Raw genomic sequence first — 22,482 nt, forward strand, 5'->3', positions numbered from 1 at the left:
GTTTATAGACTTCCCTGGGTGGCATGTGTACGGTAGCCTGTGGACTACTTTCATAGAAATAGAAACATTTACATGGGGGCAAAATGCACAAGTGAACATGACAAAGTGTCAGGATGGGCCAATACTCTTGAGAACAACCACCTGGATAAAATATCAGCAATATTTTCCACTGAGTAAACTCTCGCATCTGTTTCCCATGTGTTCTCACAATCAGCAGGTGCAAAATTAAGCAAAATAGAACCACCTTGTAACTAGCGCTCTCTCATGGTTAAGGACTCAGAACCACAAACTACTTCCCGATGCTTTTCCTAGTTGCAAGTGATAGTAATAACAGATGACAGTAATATTATTAATTCATTATGAGAAGTCCTTTGGCCGATAGTCTCAGATAAATTTTTCTAAAAGTGTGATTGGTTAGAGAATGATTCTTAGAATGATTAAAGCGTTGAGTGTTGAGAAAGACCTAAACAATTTGGGACAATCAAATTCAATGATTCTAAATATGCATACTGCTAATTCAAAGATTTTAGTAGAAGTCGGAGGCTAATTTAAATACTCAGCTATCTCTCTTTTTTAAGAAAAGATTTTATTTATTTATTCATGAGAGAGGCAGAGACACAGGCAGAAGGAGAAGCAGGCTCCATGCAGGGAGCCCAATGTGGGACTCAATCCTGGGTCTCCAGGATCACACCCTAGGCCGAAGGCAGGCGCTAAACCGCTGAGCCACCTAGGGATCCCCTACTCAGCTATCTCTTTAACTTAGGTATTTCACCAATTTAGTCTTATAAATCTCTAATAATTTGATTAAAACATTTCTAATATTGATCATTATAACTAGATAGCAAGTAATGAATTAAACATTTTAAAGTCACATATTCTAAAATTTTAATTGTGTGAGTCATAACGAAAAATTATAATAGGTTGGAATTAGTCTATAATGATAACATGTCAGTGATAGTTTAGCTCGCAGATTTTTTTTTTGTAACTTTCGTTTCTCTGTAGCTAATTGTTTTCTCTGACAAACTGACTAAAAGAATATTAGACATAATAAATGTGAAGAAACTGTATTTACATCATTGTCAGGGGGCTAAGGAAAAGTCAGGAAAATCTCAATGTTTATTTTCTATTTCACAAATATTTTCTAGTAATTAAGTGTGTTCCGTGGCTAAGCCTTGTTGAAATGACAAGTTATTTACACCTCTGGTTTTGATGGGTGTTGTCATGGCATGTTAGACTCTCCACTTTGTAAGTTTTCAGACTTTCTAATTGTGTAGGCAAACAGGCTGCACAGTCCATAATAATAGGCAGGGATAATTCAGATGATAGAGTTTATAATGCAGCTGAACTAGTACTTTGTTTTACATAAAACTGCATCCTGGCCTCTTTAGTAAACAAATTATTATTCTATTACCTCCTCCAGAAAGATGGTGGTTGTTTAAAATACAGTATACCTATTATATGTTGGTATTAAGTGTCTTTATGGCATTAAAATATCCCAGGGATGGAGAGAGTCCAAATCACTGGACTCATTTCACGGCTTCACTGAGCCCTGACAGATCAATTTAATACGTGAACATCATTAATGTCAACATTTCTCATACAATTTAAGGTTCCCAACATATAATACAGGGACAAAGTCCCAATTTGGACTTGGAAAGATAGTTAAGAAAAACCATTAAGATTTAGGAATAGGGGAAATTACAGTGGTTAGTAATGTAGTATGAAATATTCTAGAACATTCTCCATTTTTTAGCTGCCAGATACTAAATATGGAGTGATGTTCACCGAAATGTGCTGACAGATTTAGATTATTATCTCAGAGCTCATGACATTTGTACACTCTATCCAATATGCATACAGAACCTATAGAGACACAAGTTGTATCTTCCCCAACCACCTTCTACCATCTTGTTTCTTGTGAAGAACTGACGTTGTTATAGCAACATGGAAATCCAGTGGACATGGACTGACCCCGTCTTTAGGCTCTTAGTCCTAAAATAACACTTCCTTTTTTCTCTTTTCCATATGTAACAGGAACATACCTTATGGCTATTTAGAACCATATGTGCTTTCTCAAATACAAAGACAAAAGACATTCATTTTATGCAAATTATCGTAACCACTGCCATAATTTTTTTTGATAATCATTTTATAGCTAATATTTCCTACTGTAAAGAATATGTTTTTAAATCATATTACCGGTCTTTGGTCTTGTAATCAAAAGTCATAAAAAGAATGCATCCTCGAAGGATTTGACTTTAGGCACTTTTGTCTGTGTCTATTAAAAAATAGTGATGTAGAAACTTGAAATACTTTTGACTTCACCTACTGGTGTTTTTAAATGGGAAATACAGTTGTATTTAGAAAAGGAGATCAAAGTGGGAAAACCCTATAAATGGACTCTAGGAAATGTGGAGTGATGGATAGGGTACAAATGACTAACCTTTGGGAAAGTGATTTCTCCTACACTTCATTTTGCCTGGATTTTCTCATTCTCAGTCACGTACTTTGCAATGACATTCTTTAGACATTCTTACCCAGAAAAGCATTTAAGATCCTGATCACAGAATAAATATTATTCTGTGTTTAAAGACCCCTATTTCAAATTGCTTTTATTGTGGATCCTGCGCATTTAATAACGCAGTTAATGAGAAGTTTGTTTTCTCCTGGAATGATGAGACAGATTTTGAGAATTTATCCCCACGGTGCTTCCATTTGCCTATCTTAATAAATGAGACGTCAATAATGTGCCTTTGAGTTTACTATTAATATGAGTTTGCTGAACGGAAACCTGTTGCTTTCAGCCAAATCTCAGGGAGTATTTGAATCTCGGAACTTAACCATGAAATAACAGCAGGCGTTCAGCAGAGCCGTGTCACACCTATGTCACTTCATCTCCTAGTCATAATTATGAGCTCATGTCTGAATTTTCTTCTGCCGTTATTCAGGCATCAGTGGGATCAGAAGGAAACTAAGGGAATGGCAGAGAGGAATACCGCACTTCAGGTGGGGGAATAATCAGAGTCTTGTATAGAGATGTCTAGATCTCATGTACGACATGTATGTATATAACATGAGTATTTATTATATATAATATGCATGTTCTATAATATATGCCTATAGATCATGTTCATTATATACAAAATAATATCATGTTTGTAAATGTATATATATGATTATAAATACACATATGTATGTATGATACTGATTTCCACCTACCCTAATATATATTTTTTAAAGATTTTATTTATTTTTTCATGAGAGACGCAGAGAGAGAGAGACAGAGACACAGACAGAGAGAGAAGCAGGCTCCATGCAGGGAGCCCGATGTGGGTCTCGATCCTGAGCCTCCAGGATCACGCCCCAGACCAAAGGCAGGGCTAAACCACTGAGCCACCGGGGCTGCCCTACCCTAATGTTTTAAAGTTGACTTCAGTTTAGGCTTATTTTTCATTATGTTTTGTTTCTTCTTTCTCTTTCTCTTGCTCCGTTAATACCAGTAACTTCAGATTTGAGAGTGTCAAAGTCCTAAAGTGATAAGATATTTAAATCTAATCATGTAAAAAAGATTCTAAGGGATCCATAGAACTTATTTTTGCATGACATGTAGAACTTAGTTTTTACATAATACTTTTACCATAATAATAATAATACCATAACTAATATTTTAAATAACAGTGGGTTTGGTTATTTGATCAAATTCAATTAAGCCAACTCATTGTTGCATAAGAAATGAAAACATATTTACAGATTCACTGCAGTCCCTGGTCTCAGGGATGAGAATCCGAATCATTCATTCACCGCCTGCTGTGCCTGCTTGCATAGCGTAAACGTACGTGGAATACACGGTTGGCCACCGGAACTGAGTGTGTGGAATATTCACACATACACTTCTTAAATTGACAGCCTTATGCATTCCTCGCAGTTTACATAAAAAATATGTATGCTCCCTGTCAGGAGTGTTACTGTTCTGTCTTTGTTTTTGCTTTTGCTTTATTTTGTTGTTTTTTGTGTTTACGTACGCAGTTCATCTTAAAGTATGGAAGAAAAGTTCTCATTTTATGGGAGGCTTGTATTTGAATGATTCGGAAGTAACCATTACCTTCGTGAAATGCATCAGATTAAATTCGGCCTTCTCATTGATTAGATTGTCAGCAGTTTTCCTTATTTACTGTAGCTTTTCTAAGAATGGGTTAAGGTGCATCATCAACCTACAGAAGTGCTGTTTAAACTGGAAAGGCTAATCGTGAGCTTAGGGTCTGCACAGTTAAGTTGCTTTATTTTTCTGAAATGCACACATGGCACGTTGAGCCGTGTTCTTCCCTAGAAACCTTGAAGCAAAGAGCTCTGATCCTTGAGGCTGGCGGTCACCCCAACCACATCCTGTTGTGGCAAGTCAGGAGGTCAGGTGTCTCAAAGGAGAACTTGGTCTTTCAAGTGTGATACCGTGTCAGATCATGAGCATTATTTAATAATGACTGAGGTGTGAGCAATCAGGTGAATGGCTCAGATCTTTTATCAAGAGCCGTAGAAGACATTTTGTTGTGAAAAGATTTGAAGTCGCACAGAGTGGATCCATGAGATGTTTCCTCTCATCTGTCTTATATGAGATTATAACATTTAGACTCAATTTTGAGGACAAAGGATTTTTAAAAGCCAGCATTTTATCTAAAATATTTTTAAAGAAAAAAATATAAAATAAAATAAAATAAAATAAAATAAAATAAAACAAATAATAAAATATTTTTAAAGGCAAGTAAAATGAGGAAAAATCCCTTCAATGATATATGCTCTATTTACCTAATTTGTATTGTTTTGTAGGGAATATATTTGCCAGGTCTGAATTTCACATTCAACTATCATTCAACATTGATGCCATAGTAAAAAGAAATGAATATTTACAGGTTAAGAAAAGAAGTTTGCATCTGAGAAATTCACTTCATCCTTTTTTCTCCTTTTTCTTCCCCAACTGCTAATAAAAGTTGAGATAAATTTTTAGAATACAGATTTTTTTTTCCCTGTTGCTTGTTACCATCTTTCATAGCCACGGTATTTCAAACTATTTTTGATATTTTTATTACACCTATGGGGGATATGAAGGAAAAAATAACTTAATGAAATTGTGTCTATTTCTTTTCTGAAAACTTCAACAGGTTGCTCGTCAAAGGGATGGTTAGTTGTAATAACATTTTACTATGGTACATTATTAGCGGATGATGGTGTGAGGTGTTCATTTCTGTCACAGTCAGGGAAACCATTTCCTTGCTGTGCTCTCAATTTAACTTAAATCTTATGATTTCGTGTTTTTAACAAACACCTCCTTAATTTTTGGCACTCCGTCCCTCCCACTGACAGCCCGATGCCTGGTGGCTGTGATTGTTAATGCATACAGTGATGGCCAGAGGAACATATTAAGTACAAACCTTAACTTGAGGACGGCTAAAATCACTTAGAGTTTAGCAACATTTCCTCATACGTTTAAAAATATTAATAAAAATAAATATCACAGAGCCAAATGTTTTTTTTTTTAAATCACAAAACACATGTTCCTTGTATTGCTTTCGGCGTACACACAAAAATCAGTCCTTTGGGGAAGACGTAGCTTTTTGAGTTTAGTAATAATGAAAGAGGAATTGAAACATAGAGTGACCTACAGATGCTCCTGAATCCTGCGAGGTCTTTAAGTATTTCTTTTAGGTACATATCTGGGTGCGTTGGTAGCAAACACACATTCTGCACAGATGTGCCTTTTTGTTTTTTTGTTTTGTTTTCTTTTGTTTTGTTTTGTTTTGTTTTGTTTTCAGATGTGCCTTTTGGAACACGCGGTTGTCACGATGGAGGAAAGGCGACAGATGCTGATTCTGAGGAGCACGGCACCACTGCATCTCATGTGGGGACATCCGTGCAGGTGGCCAAGTCAGCCCCTGCGTCAGTCCCATTGTTTATATTTCTCTCCACCCAATGGCTTATGACAAGTTCACTCACATCCATCCAGCACCCCATTCCTGTCCCAATCTTCTATATGTCCAGGTCAGCTTTGCAGCTCCGTATGGAATACCGTGTAAGACAATGTGCTGTGCCCACACAAAGCTTGCGTCTACACTGAGAGAATGGGTTGGCAACCCAGCTGGGATCTAGCTTTTGCTTCCCTTCCTGAATCCTCCCTGTGCCTCTGGGAGTTCCTTATGGCAGGCTGAGACCAACACCCGCCATCACTTACTCATAAGGCTGACAAGGCTCGGGCTCCTGTCCCTTAATCTCGCTTAGTGCCTGTTCTGAGTGCATGTGATTTCCGCTTGTGTCAGCATCAGGCATCCTCAGCATCAGCCTCCATGCTGCCAGAGAAGTTTCCAGTGGACACGGCTGGGGTAGCTGCACCCAGAGCATAGCCATACCCTCAGAATAACTATGCCTGCAGCATTTCCCCTTCCCTCCTCCGTGGTGCATCCTCTCTACATGGGGCTTCACCTGAAAACCAGTATTTGGAGCTATGCCTTCACAAGCATTCACCTGACTCCCTGCCTGGAATTGAGCCCATATGCTAACGTCTCCTTGTACACCTAATTTAGCCAAACATCCTGTGCTCATCTTTAAGCTGATGACCCTAAAGAGAGAGCGTATCCTCACTGTAATGCACGAGAGCCAACTCTACAGAGCTTGAAAATTCAAAGTTTAAAGGGCTTATGTCTGGCATTTCAATAAAGGACACCTATTTAGTCCTACACAGATAATTGTCGATAAATCAAGGCTTGAAAGTCCTTTGAAACACGTGGGAAGCAATTTTATTTCAAAGGATCCTTTTAAGATAAAAATGACCAAACTAGAGAATGTCCACCCAGAATACACACACACACACACGCAAACACACACATCTTATTAATGTGACATAAACATGTATTATTAGATTAAACAATAAATAGTTATTTGGTAATAATGAACAGAAGTTAACCTCTAAAGTCACAGAGGTTCAAAATACGTGCCTATGAGTAGCGTCTGCATTGTTAACATCAGGAAAGCACACAGCGTAATAATGTGATTTGATTTACAGAGTTTTCCACCATCCATTTACAGAATGCTTTCGCACATGATTCTTCCAAGAAGTCCTTTGAGAGCATGGTGGGAGGGCAGGATCACCGCTCCTCATTAACGAGGGGTTGGCCAAAGCCCAAAGAAGCCAGTCATGTCTGGGGCTCCCGTGTTCCCTCCAGGAGCGTCTCCCCACTTTACTGCACTCACGAGGCTGTGGTTCTGTGTCTAGTGCCGCGTGTGACTCCCCCACACGTCTACACGCCTGCTCAGCGCAGCTCGAGTACCACCACGGACGCCCTAGTACAATGATGTGAACGCAGGGGCCAGCCCCAGGCCTGGCAGGACATCCCAGGTAGCTGCGGATGATTTGCAAGGTGCACACTACAGAGCTCTACCCCAGAGAGGAAGAAGTCAGGTCGCTGAAGAGAATCACACTTGCAAACGTAGGGACAAGATCCAGGGTCATATTTGGGAGCTGGCTGTGGTGGAACTCACCCAGTTGTCTTAGTCACCTCTTCCTCCATATTGGCCGTTAACCTCTTACCTAATCAATCTGCACCATCAGTGTGTTGGCTGAAATGCTGAGGAGACCAGTCCAGGTTTCCAGTCAAAATGTGCATTCGAATGACTCTGGGCAGCCACCTCCTGGAGAAGATGGAGGAATGTCCCTAGTGACAGGACAGAGCAAGATACGGTCTAGGACCCTCGGCTTTGGGTTCAGACCCCAATTCCAATATTGGCCTCCTGCAAAGAATATGCATGTCTCACTCTCTTTGTATATAAATTGCATCTTACTTCAGCATGTTTCTGTGAAGATGACATATGCACGAAATGTAAATAAAATTTTCACAGCATCTACTCCATAAATACCAGATACAAATCCCCATCACAGATTTAGGGAAGTTAGCTGATACCCCCAACTTGCTTTGTTACAAGAAAAAAACGAAATATATGATTTATTTCTTTTATTTTCTTTAATACTTTCCCACCTTATTAAGGTTAACAGGGTCCTTATATATGTACATACTGGCCGTGGGATGCCTGGGTGGCTCAGTGGTGGAGCGTCTGTGATCCCGGAGTGATCCCACATCGGGCTCCCTGCACGGAGCCTGCTTCTCCCTCTGCCTGTGTCTCTCTCGCTCTCTCCGTGTCTCTCATGAATAAATAAATAACCTCTTTAAAAAATAAAATAAACATTTGCTGTGAGTTTTCAGTGACATTTAAACTGAATTATCTTTCCATAAGTAAGCTTCTTTAGGCACATTGGTTTGCATTTTATAGAAATGGAACATCCAACACACAGAACATCCAAGTCCTTTATCTTTAGGTCACAAATAGCAAAGGTGTATAATTTGGAAATGTTACAGACACGATTCCAAATCTCAGCTAAACTCTTTCCCAAATTGCACCCACTCAGTTAGTCTTTAATGAAAATAGAGAACAAAAACAGTTGCTTAAACATAGCACTGCGTGAGATTCTGATCACTAAGAAGTCCCTTAAAGAGCAGTAAGCCGTGATTGCTGCAAAGCTCAGAACACCAGCAAGGCTTAATTGCAAAGTAGTTAACAGAAGGCCACAAATTCTGTTTTCCTAACAGGAGCTGAGAGCTACGGATGTCATTTCGTCATGCACTAGAATGGCACTGCTTCTCGTGAGTGTGGCACAGAAACTCCACGTCACCTCTCTCTCTCTCTCTCATTTTGTATAAGCTTCTAGGAGCATAGCATGGCCTCCCCTCCAGCAGCACAGGCGTCCACTAAGCCGTACTGGCCTCCTCTCTTCCTCCATCTCTTAGCAGCCGCCTTGACCAACCGGCAGCCATTAGCTCCCAATTGGTGTCCCAGGGACAGCCGTCCACCCAGTTGTTAACTTTCTCCAAAGAGGGTTATCCAACCTTGATCTTTTTCTTCCTGGGTAGTTTTGTGCGAACCAATCAGAATCCATGGCTTTAAAATCAGCCACCAACTGACTTGAGAATGCTCCGTGAGACTCCAAAGCATCAATTTCATTCATTGTTAATACTGCCTTTTCCAGAACGTTTGGAGTAGCATATGTTGAGGTCCAAGTAAAAGTTGATCTTTTGGATTCTGGGAAACATACACAAAATCTCACACATATGCTTTTGGATTATAATGAGTAGCCAGAGCTTTTTCTTTTCCTATAATCAGCATTGCAGATCTACCATCAGTCATGAAAGAATTTGCAGCTGTCCGTGTGCCACGGGTCTTGATGGATGCAGGTTTCAGTTTGACCACCTGCTCCAGAGATGAAGGACAAATGCCATTATCGTTGTGAACTGTATCTGTTTCTGGTATTTTGAAGGATACAGCATTAGACAGGAGTCCTGTGGCCACGCTGTAAGCACAGCACGCACTCATCCTGGTCCGGTTGGGAATCAGCTAAGGCAGTGGCCAGCCCATCTGCAGAAGGGCCCATTTTCTCACTGGTGAAGAACTTGATCACTGTAGGGAACTCCCACAATGGAAATTCAATCTGAAGTTAGAGATTAAAGACACTTGCTGACCTGGAGTCTTGGCCTCATTGAGATCAAGAACCATTTTCCTCATTTTCCTTGAATGACAATACAGACATCAGACTGTCATGACCACACCACACTGCCCAGAAGCTATCAAGCCAACACCTGTGGTCTTGGCTGGGTGAACAGAGATGAAACCGTGGTGACAGCGTGAGCAAGAGTCTTTGTCAGGGAAGCCAGCTCCACATGCAGCCTCTCTAGCGACACGGCTAGTTTCACTTCCTATATATCTGGACCAAAGATGATACAATCGACGACTTCCTTTGGGACGTGCGTCTGATGCTACAAACCTGAAAGTGCTGCTGTAGCCAAACCATATGGCATCAGGTCCTTCTTCCCTGTGCCTGCCTGCAAAAATGGAACGTGAACATCATCCACCATCACGATACTCCTTGTGTTGGGGTTGGCTAAGGTTTTCTTTGATTTGGTCTGGACAGCTAGGGCAGCTCTTCCTTGGAAGAACAGCTCAGAGCTCTTACAGAAAATCTGAGTGCCCAGTTTCTCGGGAAGATTTTTTTTAATGTGCTGGGACTAAACCAAAATTTATTTCTTAAGCTGAAAAAAAATAGGGGAATGTTAAGGTCTGAATCTGTTTCATACACAGACTATGCCCAGAAGCACTGAAATATGCTCCTTTGGAATCTGAGTCTCTGTAAGGACCTAACATTGTAGAATATTTAGCAATCAGTGCTGATTTTTGGTTGATCAATTCAACGGTTGGGAGTGATAGTCATACTGTTCATGATACCCTCTATTCTTTAACTACTCTTACTTTGTCTTTTTATTATTAATATTATTCGTGAGAGTCGCAGAGACACAGGCAGAGGGAGCCTGATGCATAACTTGATCCCAGGACCCTGGGATCACCTCCTGAGCCAAAGGCAGACACTCAATCACTGGCTGGCTGGCTCCAGAAGGGAGCCATCCAGGCACCCCTTTTTTGTTTTTTTTAAATCTAATAATAAGGTGGCAAAATAAAATAGATGTGTTTTCATGCGGATAGAATAACCCCAACATAAGCTTAAAGCTCATTTATGTAAAAATCCTACCCTTGACCTCTGCATTCATATGTCCATACTTATGTGCACATACACAGACATATACACACGCTCATCAAAAGTTGATGGTCATTGGTTTATTCATATGTTTTTTTCACTTATGTAGAGCTATGAGGAAACAGTTGGTATTAGCAATGAAGACTCTTTCATTAATGTAATTTTTTGGAATTTTACAAAACGTCTTGATAATTAGCATTTTCCAGTCTTTTGATTTTTTTTTTTTTTTTTTTTTGGCTTCTGGAGTTCTAGGTAACAAATAGGCTTTCTTTTTACTTGTTTGATACATATATCTGATTTCTGTGCTGCATGAAAAATGCCAACTGAGGGTTTTTTTTCCTTCCGTGAAGAATTTTCACAGTGTTCTGAAGGAAATACAGAAAATACAAGATAAGCTACTGCATGAAATAAAATTCATAAAAAGCCCTTCCTGAGTGGTTCTCCAAGAAGCATCCCCTGCAACTTTCTGCAGAGTGTTAAGTTTATCTCTTTGATTCAGTGGTACAAGCCAGCCTCCACTTTCATCCTGCAGATGTAGGGTAGTTTACTTTTCAAGTAGGTCATAAAACACCCTGTTTATAAAGCACTTAGCTACACTGCACAATGCAAAGAATAACATGTTCAAACACACAGAGAAGCCTTTCCTAAGGAATTTGAGATTTAAAAGCATCACAGTACAATGAATCATTCACAGAAATCTGCCTTGCAGGATTCATCTTTGAACTTAAAGAACAATTTCAAGGGCCAGCACTCCAAAATTTGCCAAAATAGGCAGACTTCTCCCCTCCCGTCCTATTGTGTTTGATAGCAGAGCTGAATATAGCACTGGCTTTTGCAATTCTGTGTCAAGGTTATAGAAAGTCAATTATTAACACCCATTGCTCAGTTAATGTGTTAACATAGATTCGCCAACCATCCATCAGTGAAGTATTTGGACGTTAATTTTACACCAGTAAACAGCAAGGGGACTGGGCATGATTTGGAGTAAGAGCTCCCCAAAGGTTTCTCAACGTTGCGAGCATTGACATTGGGGCTGGATATTGCTTTCTTGGGGGTCGTCCTGTGCTCTCCAAGGTATCAAGCAGCATCTTTCACTTGAACTTTTCCATGCATGTAGCCTAGCATCTCTTGTCTACCTTGTGGTTACCAAAACGTCTCCAGATATTGCCAGTGATCCACTGGGGAAGAGAATTGCCCTTGTTGAGAAGCAATGTAATTCTCACTTTCAGGATTTTTAAATTACTATGTTAAACCACTCGTGGTGAGTCTGTTGTGCAGCCAAGTTGGAGAACCAGTGGCCTATTCCTTTTGTGATTCAAGTCCTGGTCTCCAAGTCAGGAGCATCACGTGGAAATTTATTAGAAAAGCATATTCTGGGTGTACCTGGGTGGCTCAGTGGTTGAACATCTGCCTTCTACTCAGGCCTTGATCCTGAAGTTCCGGGATCGAGTCCCACGTCGGGCTCCCTGCAGGGAGCCTGCCTCTCCCTCTGCCTGTGTCTCTGCCTCTCTCTGTGTGTCTCTCATGAATAAATAAATAAAATCTTAGAAAGAAGAAAGTAAGAAGATAAGGAAGGAAGGAAGGAAGGAAGGAAGGAAGGAAGGAAGAAAGAAAGAAAGAAAGAAAGAAAGAAAGAAAGAAAGAAAGAAAGAAAGAAAGAAAGAAAGAAAGAAAAGAAAAGAAAAGAAAAGGAAAGAAGAAAAGAAAGAAAAGAAAAGAAAAGAAAGAAAGAAAGAAAGCAGCTTCTGAGACGTACAGAATCAGAATCTGCATTTCACCCAGATCTCCAGGTCATCTCAGTGCAGCTCAGGTCTTCAACAAAACTCCCTCTCTTCTCTGAGGAGTCTCCTCAACTCCCAAGTCCTGCTGAACTGGCAATCCCTGCTCGCTGGTACAATGGTTGTGTCAGCAGCTTCGTGGGGAAGATAGTGGCTGGAGTGTGGAATTGGGTCAGAATCCATGGCTAGATGGAGGGTAACTCGAATTTTCTCTAGAGAGTTTGTGTCCTTAAAAGATTCAAGAGATTGTGTTGGTTCTTGTTGGAAGACTATAAGGAGAGGTGGTAGGAAAGGACAAGTGAATAAAATGGCAGGAGTCCCTCCTGCTGTCGTCCTGCAGGTCTTCCTCCTCTTTAGCCCTTCTTTTCTTCTTCGCCCTGTTTTATAGATTTACCTTTGCCTCCAGCTGTGGTTGAAAATTGTACCAACGGTTTTTGAGTTAGCCTGAGATGGCTTTGCTCCTTGCAACCAATCACACTCGGACAAAAAAAATGACACTTGGTTTTACTTTAATAAATTTGGAGATGGGTTATATAATAAAACACACTGTCCCAGTAAGTTTATTTTATTTTATTTTATTTTATTTTATTTATTTTTAGAGATTTTATTTATTTATTCATGAGAGACACAGAGAGAAAGAGAGAGACACAGAGAGAGAGGCAGAGACACAGGCAGAGGGAGAAGCAGGCTCCATGCAAGCAGCCTGATGTGGGACTCGATCCCGGGGCCCCAGGATCACACCCTGGGCCGAAGGCAGGCGCTAAACCCCTGAGCCACCCAGGGATCCCTCCCAGTAAGTTTATAATGAAAGTTCTAATATCATGCATTGTTGGTTCAAAGTTTCTGATTGTCCATTTCATAAAGACATTTAAAGTGGAATATAAATGAATGTCTACTTTACTCTTTAATAATGCTTTAAATAAATAAACATCCCAAAGAATGAAAAGGGGAATTAAAGTAACCCCATATTAGTGGGTAAAGGAGTGAAAAATGTTTTGTAAACTGATAGAACTAACACACAGCATTAAAATGATAATTCCTATGTTTATAGAACAACATTCAAAATATTTGTCAATTAAATGACAAAGACAAAACCCAAATTTTATTCATGGCAAGATTGCAGCTGTAAAATGTGTGCCTGCATAAGGAGGAAATGTGAATGAAATACAAAGAATAAGCTTTATTGTTTAAAAAAAAAAAATGAGATTGTGGCAGCCCGGATGGCTCAATGGTTTATAGATTTTTTTTTAATTTTATTTACTTATTTATTTATGATAGTCACACAGAGAGAGAGAGAGAGAGAGAGGCAGAGACACAGGCAGAGGGAGAAGCAGGCTCCATGCACCGGGAGCCCGATGTGGGATTCGATCCCGGGTCTCCAGGATCGCGCCCTGGGCCAAAGGCAGGCGCCAAACCGCTGCACCACCCAGGGATCCCTGGCTCAATGGTTTAACGCCGCCTTCAGCACAGGGCGTGATCCTGGAGACCTGGGATCGAGTCCCACATCGGGCTCCCTGCATGGAGCCTGCTTCTCTCTCTGTGTGTGTCTCGTGCATAAATAAATAAGATCTTTAAAAGAAAATGAGATTGTGCACATTTCTAGATTTTTGTTTTTATAAAATGAGACAACGGATGAAAATGTGCATGTGTTCCTAACATCCAGGAGACCATAAATACAGTGTAATTTTACATAAGGCTTAGGTGGCACAAATTTAGGTGTTTTCTTCATTTAAATAGTTTTCAATCCACTGTAAAGAGAAATATAATGTACCAGTTTCACGTATGCCCCAGGTGCAAGATATATGAAACAATTACTTTGTCTATAGAATCAGATGTGTTTAGGGACCATGTTTAAGCTCTTCTTTATTTAAGTTTTCATTGGCAGAGGTGTGGATGTGAATAACTTGGTTGTGTCTGCCTTCAGAGCCTTGCTGCAGTCAATGTGACTTTTTGAACTATGCAGATTCTCTAAACCTCCACATCCTGATGCATGAAATAGGTATGCCTGTAACAGGATGGACGCCAAGGTTTTGTTAAAATTAAACGGTACGTTTACACACAAGGCTTAGTGCAGTGCCTGGTAAATTATTATCCCTTAAGGGATACCAGTTGTCATTCCTATTGCCTTCAATTTATGTCACCAGCAAATTCATGACTGAGAATGTAATTATATGGTCAGTGCCTCTATCTTTTTTTTTTAAGATTTTATTTATTTATTTGACAGAGAGACAGAGAGAGAGAAAGAGAGAGAGAACAGCAGGGGACACGGGAGAGGGAGAAGCAGGCTCCGCGCTGAGCAGGGAGCCAGATGCTGGGCTGGATCCCAAGATCCCAGGTTCATGACCTGAGCCACAGGTAGCCCCCAATGCTTCCTTTTTACAGATTCTCAGCTTCAGTGTTTTATTATTGTACATGAGCATTAATATTTGACTTTAATTTACTAATATGTTAAGAGTCAAGGCATAGTTAATAATCTTCGATTTAGAAAAATGATTTAATGAAAGTAATACAAAAATATCCATGGATACTTGTATTACTGTTTAAAATTTTGGCCTGATGGGACACACATAAAGGCAAAATTCTTCATTAAGAAGCCCTAATTGAGGGCGCCTGGGTGGCTCAGTGGTTGAGCGACTGCCTTTGGCTCAGGTCCTGATCCTGGGGTCCTGGGATCGAGTCCCACATCGGGCTCCCTGCGTGGAGCCTGCTTCTCCTTCTGCCTGTGTCTCATGAATAAATAAATAACATCTTTTAAAAAAAGAAGGCCTAATTGAAAAGTACATAACCCAGTTTTCATTAATTTAAACTGCAAGGTTTTTTCTCAAATTTATTTTTTGTTTACTGTTGTTACATTGAGATGACCTAACCCGTTAGAATTATAGTTTTGCCGAACCCAATCCTTCACAATTTTGGTATGCTGTTTTTTGTGTTACTGGAAATATAAGGGTACCACGCTGGTGCTCAGTATGTACTTTCTGTTATAAAGCATTCAGGTTCCTTTAAACTCAGGATTTCTCTCCATAACTTAACCCACATCTCGTGGAGGCTCCATCTCAGCACATGTGGGTCACCCTGAAGGATATTGGGGCAGGCGGAACTGATGAAAATATGGTAGTGTTTGTGCTCCCGCTGTGTTGTGAATAACAGTCTTTCCTTCTTCTCTGACCCGGGATCTCTCGTCTTCTACCAACATTAATGAAACTTGCAGGTAGCCTGTTGACTTGCACGTAGGTAATAATCTCAGATACTTGAGTTCTTGATGTGTGCAGGTGTCAGCATCTTTAAAGTCTCAGAATGAGATGGTTGTATGGCACTCAGGAATAAACATTCTCAGTATTTAAAAGTTCCACTTCGTCCCAATAGTGTCTAGGTTCTCTTTGCAAATATTTCCTTTTTTTTAAATTAATTTTTTTAAGGATTTGATTTATCTGTCCATGAGAGACTCTGACAGAGAGAGAGAGAGGCCAAGACAAAGGCAGAGGGAGAAGCAGGCTCCCTGTGGGGAATCTGATGCAGAACTCAATCCCAGGACCCCAGGATCATGATCTGAGCCAAAGGCAGATGCTCAACCACTGAGCCACCCAGGTGGCCCTGCAAATAATTTCAAATCCACTCAGTTCATGTTGTCTTATGCTATATGCATTATGAAGGCATTTTTTAAAAGATTTTATTTTTAATTAATCTTTACAGCCAGCATGGGGCTTGAACTCACAACCCTGAGATCAGGAGTCATATGCTCTACTGACTGAGCCAGGCATGTGCTCCAATATGACTTCATTTTTTAATTCTAATCATCCATGATCAACTCTTTACTTTGATTTAAAAAAAAAATCTTTGTATGTGTGTGGGGAGGTACATATATACATACAAATCAATTTTTATATTTGGTGTTTGCAAAGCCTAGAGTTTTGTTTTTTTTTTTTAATTTTCTTCTCAATACTAATTAAAACCAAGTTCTTCATCTTGGTGATGTAGGAAAGACATTAGGGTTTGAAGCCGATGGCCAAGAAAGAATTCTTGAGATGTCTTTGTTGTAGGTAGTAAGGAAATATATTTTTTCTACCTCTGTTTCCCATATCATTGGCAGTTGCCTATTACCCCAAAGGAGGGGTATATTTAAAAAGTGCCAGTGCTTCCGTAGAACTATAACAAAATCTCGTCGTAAATCTCCTTATGTAATTTGTAGTGATCATGCTCTTAAAATGACTTTTTTTGATAACAGCAATGAATGAAAACCAAGGTCTAGGACAAAGAGAAAAATGGTCTCTTTCTGTGGCATGATCTTCATTAGGACCACGTTGTCACTTAATTCATATTTCGTGAGCACCCGGTCCTGGAGAGACAAACATTGAAGTGCATTGTACTGTGACACTCTTACCGTGTGGGCCATTTCAGGTGGTCTCAATGTGGTTTTAAAAGCAGAATAATTGGGATCCCTGGGTGGCGCAGCGGTTTGGCGCCTGCCTTTGGCCTAGGGCGCGATCCTGGAGACCCGGGATCGAATCCCACGTTGGGCTCCCAGTGCATGGAGCCTGCTTCTCCCTCTGCCTATGTCTCTGCCTCTCTCTCTGTGACTATCATAAATAAATTTTAAAAACTTAAAAAAAATAAAAGCAGAATAATTGAAACACAGGAACAGTATGAGGTCTACAAATATTTTCTCTGTTCGTATTTTTTTCCCCATAAATAGCGAGTCAAGTTACAAAGGCAGTGAAAGCCACAAATGACAGTATGTTGTAGCTCAAATCCCATATATACTCAGACATAGAGGAACCAGAGATGGACCTACAGATATAACCTCAGGTATGGATATGGCCGAAACACAGGATATGAATAATAAACTAAGTGTACTAACGTGGAGACATGCGTACCTGTCTCTTCATTGATGGGGTGTGACTAAGTCTTGGAATATGGCAGAGAATGTGTTGTTCAAGATGGATAGGCTTACTGTAAGATGTTAGTGTCAGACCGTATATTCAGAAGGCCTTAAATTTATATAAACTGTGAACTTGACATAGAAAGTGCAATATAACTCTTTAGGATTGAAACAATGGGGCAGCTGTGTAACCTGATGTGATAGGAGCTTGTGCCAATGATCAATGTCCAGCGCTTTGCTTCTGAGAGAGATGAGAGTGAGGAGCGGGAGGAGAGGAGAGGAGAGGAGAGGAGGGAGAGAGATGAGAGGAGAGGAGGGAGAGAGAGAGGAAGAGGAGAAGAGAAGGAAGAGAATCTACTCCTCTCCTCTCCTCTCTCTCTCTCTTCTCTTCTCTTCTCTTCTCTTCTCTTCTCTTCTCTTCTCTTCTCTTCTCTTCTTTCTCTTCTTCTCTTCTCCCCATCACCTCACCTCACCTCACCTCATCTCCCCTCCTCTCTTCTTCTCTTCTTTCATTTCTACACCCAACATGGGGCTCAAACTCATGACTCCGAGATCCAGAGTTTTATGCTCTTTGGACTGAGCCAGGCAGGTGCCCCTGGAAAATGTTTTCTAACCAAAAACTCACAAGTGACCTTCACCATAATGATAAGCCATAGAAGGCTACTTTCTGTGATGAATAGGGCGTAAGGGAGTCTTGCTGATATTTTGACAAAAGATATGGAAATGAAATATTTATATGTATGAACACACATGCATGTCTGTATGTTTGTGCCATGTGTATACATACATGTACACGTTTTATGTTCCTGCATACATGTGCATACACATACACACCTTATTTTTCTTTACATGTGCAATTTTAAATTTTCACATAACCCTGTGAAACACTTCCTTTATGAAGCAAAGGCAGAAGAGACTCTGGGAGCTTAAATAATTTATAATGTGCCCATGAGCTAGTAAGTGACAGAGCTGGAAACTAACCCCATAAGTTTTTTTTTTAATGTATTAAGTGAATTTACCAATGAACATCCACTACTTGATTTGACCAAGGATGGGTTCCTACACCATAGATGGTATACGTTATGAAATAATATACAAAAGGTACTTATAGGGTAAAGAAGAAGAAAAAGAAAATTATGCTTAGACCATGATCAGACCAAATGGGCAGTGCTGTCCTTAAGGAGAAAGAGATGTGGCTTCTTGTCCAGGACTGGATTTGTGATAAATCCACTGCTTGAGAGTTAGATGTGAGTGTTCTCAGTTTGTCCACCAGGATGCTGGGCCCGCAAGACCTGAAGCTGTCCCCTGGTCAGACAGCCAGCAGGCAGCAGGGCCCCACCCACGCTGCTCCCTAGAGGCCGTGTGCAGCCCTTGCCCTTGCTGTGGTTTGACCCCGTGACACCTGTGCCCCCGTTCTGTAGAGCACATGCCTGTCCCCATGTCCACGGCCCATCGCCAGCTCTGCACACAGATCCAGACACCGTCCCTGTCGGCAGCGGCCCCCTCTCTTTCGCCTCAGTTGCCCTAGCAGATTTGCAAGAACGCAGTTACTCTGGGGCCCTGCGTTCACCCAAAGACAAGGCAGGAATCCAGAGCCTCTGTTCAAATCAGAGTGCGGGGCTCGGCTCAGCGCGCTCTCTTCGGTCTGCCAACGTGGTCCGGCTCCGGGGAGTTGTCAGTAATGAGAAGACCCGATGCCTGGGGCAGGTCGCAGCGTCTAGACTGCTCGGGTGCTGTTGCGGGGACAGTTCGTCTGGCCGGTGGCCGCAGGCTTCCCTGTGCCGCCCTCCGCTTCGCAGCCTCAGAGACGGTCCCTTGCTGCTTCGTGGACAACTTTGTCGCATCGTGGCTTTGATCAGATTGCGGGGCTGGGCCGTCCGGGAGGGCGGCCTGTAACTCCCTTAGGGAGCCTTCCGTGCGTCTGGACGATACACGCTTGCCCGGCAGCCCCTGAATTGAGAGACTGCAGCGGGTCAGAAGGTAAGACTTCCAGGGGCCTGCAAATGGGAAACAGCCACTTCCCAACTCCATGGCTCTCCATGGCTACTTGGACCTCAACGAACCTATAACGCAAGCCTCCTTGAGTGTCGTCCTTGGAAAGGGATCGCCTGCCGCTGTGAGGGGTGGTGTGCGGCGGCGGCTTCCTGCCCCGGGTGGCATATGTTGCTGTGGCGTGGTGGTGTCAAGTCGTTGTCCAATAGTACATAGAAAAGGCACGAGATGAAGTTGGCTTGCAATCAGGGCATGTCCTTCCACTTGGTGACCTTCTTTGCACTCTTGCAAAGTGAAATGTGAATAACGAGGACGATATTTTTGTTTTCATTAATGTGGTTCTGAGATCAGTTGAACGATCCACGTCCACAGCAATGTCTGGCCAAATCCAGCTTCTTCAGGGGTGTCGAGAGGGCCCCTGGCTGAGTCCTTTTGGGCTGCGATAACAGATACCATAGACTTGGTGGCTTATAAACAAGAGAAATGCAAAAAAATAAAAAATAAAAAATTAAACAAGGGAAATGCATTCCTCACAGTTCTGTAGGCTGGAAGTCCAAGATCAAGGCATTGGCAGATTCAGTGTCACGTGAGAGCCTGTTTCCTGGTTCATAGACGGCCGTCTTCTTGCTAGAGCCTCACGTTGCACAATGGATGAGGGAGCTCTCTAGGGTCTGTTTAAGAAGAGTACTAACCCCATCCTGAGGGCTCCATCCTCATGACCTAATCACCTGTCATCAGCCCCATATCTAAATACCATCCCATGGGGGAAAGGGTTTTGGAGGTGAATTTGGGAAGGTCTAAATCAGCTGTAGCATTTCTTAATTTTTTTTTTATTACAGACAAAAAGAAAACAGGACTCTAATCATCATGTACATAACAAGTAAAATACACATATGGATAACAAAAAACTGAAAGGACAACTGGATAACAAAAAACTGAAAGGACAACTTTAATTTTAGCTTCATTCTAAGTTTTTGAATGTTCTTTTGACTATGAACTTGGTTTAGTTTTAAAAATTAGCTTCAGCTCCTATGATTAGCTTTGTAGATTTAGCAATTTTGCATTATTCCTATAAAGAAAAAAACATTTCTGAGTTTTCACAAGTTTTCACAAAGCAGTATCCTCAAAAAAAAAAAAAAATCCATCTATTTGAGCCAGGGTATTTTGGAACTTTCTAACTGAACAGATTTCAGTTCCCAACTTTTTTATTTTTTAATTTTTTTTATTGGAGTTCAATTTGCCAGCATATAGCATAACACCCAGTGCTCATCCCGCCAAGTACCCCCCACCTCAGTGCCCATCACCCAGTAACCGCAACCCCCCGCCCACCTCCCTTCTACCACCCTTTCTTCATTTCCCAGAGTTAGGAGTCTCTCATGTTTTGTCACCCTCACTGATGTTTTCACTCATTTTCTCTGCTTTCCCTTTATTCCCTTTCACTAATTTTTATATTCCCCAAATGAATGAGACCGTAAATGTTTGTCCTTCTCCGATTGACTCATTTCACTCAGCATCATACCCTCCAGGTCCATCCATGTCGAAGCAAATGGTGGGTATTTGTCATTTAAAAATATGGAACGCTTCACGAATTGGCGTGTCATCCTTGCGCAGGGGCCATGCTAATCTTCTCTGTATCCTTCCAGTTTTAGTATATGTGCTGCCGAAGCGAGCACAGCTGTAGCATTTCTTAAGGCTGAGCTCTTGGCGCCATCCTGACTTAGGATATGACATGGACATGGGGAATGAATTGGGAAGCCTAGGTCTTTCCTGGGAGATGGTAAGCAGGAGTGAGCAGTGATTAGAAACCAGGGCCCTCATTTCCCTCAACTGTTTTAGGATGGAGCTATAGAAACAGGGAGATAGTATGGAAGCACACTGGAGTGCTAGATCCCATCTCCATGGGGCCATGATAGAGCTCTCACACAAAGCCAGTTCTCCCAGTGGCTCATAGTCTCACTTGGTTGCAGAGATACTGTCTGAGGGATGTGTCTTCAGAGTTTAGGGACGTGGCATGTGGCTGAGCCTTTGTGTGACAGGTAGGGAATCTTATGTAAGTGTAATGAGATATGGAGGTGCTGAGAAGGTTAGAGGGTCACCATCGGCTGGGGAGGGGGAGGGAGAGGGAAGTCTTTCAGGTACAGCTTGGAGACCAGAGACACATGGTGGCACACCCTCCCAGCGGGATAGATTGCGCAGATATAACCGAGTACAGGAGCCAGACCACACAGGGTTTTTTTCTGCTGCAGAGAAGAGTGAGCATTCAAGGAACCCGTGTGGATCTAAGTCTTCTTTCTCCCGAGCACCATGAGTTCATGGTAGTTTGCCTACAGACATGGATGTTACATTGCAGAGAAGCATGGGGCAGTGGGGATACGAAAGACTGAACCTTTACCCAGAAGACCACGCCATACAAGAGACTGAATGGAAGATACTGTCATGCTCTGGTTTGATGGGCTGAAAGTATGTGATCCTTTCCCTCTCTTAACGGAGTGGAAAAGCATATATCTCCTTTTTGATAATTCAAGAAGTCATAAAATTTCTTTCCACATCTGAGTAAAGAATGAAAACATTTTCCTGTGCGGTAGAGAACGTGGGATGTAGGTCCCTAATCTCATTCTCTGATATTATGCAACTATGTAAAGCAACAAAAATGCTTTTTTCAGTAAATCCAACAAAGTAACCTTGGCATTTGGCTCATTCTTATAGAGAGGTTGGGAAGAAGTCAAAGTTCAATCATATATTGTGTTTCTCAGAGCAGAAGAAGGGCGTCCCTTCAGACCCGTCCACGAATACTTCTTTGTAGGCCGTGAAGCGAGTTGTAAGGCCTCCCTTGGCTGAGTTGGCCAAGCGCACCTCTGCTCTTTCAGCTGGCTCCGGGCAGTGCAGCTCCCATGCAGTCTTTATGATCGAAGCACTGCAGTGCGGACAATCGGACTGAGCACTTAGGATTGTATTATTAAAAACATATTTTTGCTGGAGAGTTTACCAAAATGAAATGTCTTGCCCCTATTGGTCTTAGGAGAGATCTGGCTACTTTACAGCTTCACAATTAAAGAACTTTGGAAATCCAGTAATTTATCTACGCCTATCAGCGGTGCTTGCACACAGATTTCTTTCCGAGGATATGTGTTTGAAAAATGCATAGCTTGTATACCAGAAGAATCTCTTGAAAGTCTTCTCCAAGTATTCAAGCATATGATGATTTCAGAGCTGTT

The 22,482-nt window shown here is 41.4% G+C and overlaps 1 non-coding gene and 1 pseudogene across 1 annotated transcript; both read right to left on the bottom strand.

Moving 5' to 3' along the window:
* Positions 1-8,021: 8,021 nt before the first annotated feature.
* On the bottom strand, positions 8,022-19,306 carry LOC119878047 (annotated as a pseudogene).
* A 1,527-nt stretch (positions 19,307-20,833) lies between these two features.
* On the bottom strand, positions 20,834-20,940 carry LOC119868564. The gene has a single exon (XR_005386558.1). It is a non-coding gene; the product is annotated as a U6 spliceosomal RNA (small nuclear RNA).
* Positions 20,941-22,482: the final 1,542 nt, after the last annotated feature.

This window comes from Canis lupus, chromosome X (genome assembly GCF_011100685.1).
Source record: "Canis lupus familiaris isolate Mischka breed German Shepherd chromosome X, alternate assembly UU_Cfam_GSD_1.0, whole genome shotgun sequence".
Lineage (NCBI taxonomy): Eukaryota > Metazoa > Chordata > Mammalia > Carnivora > Canidae > Canis > Canis lupus.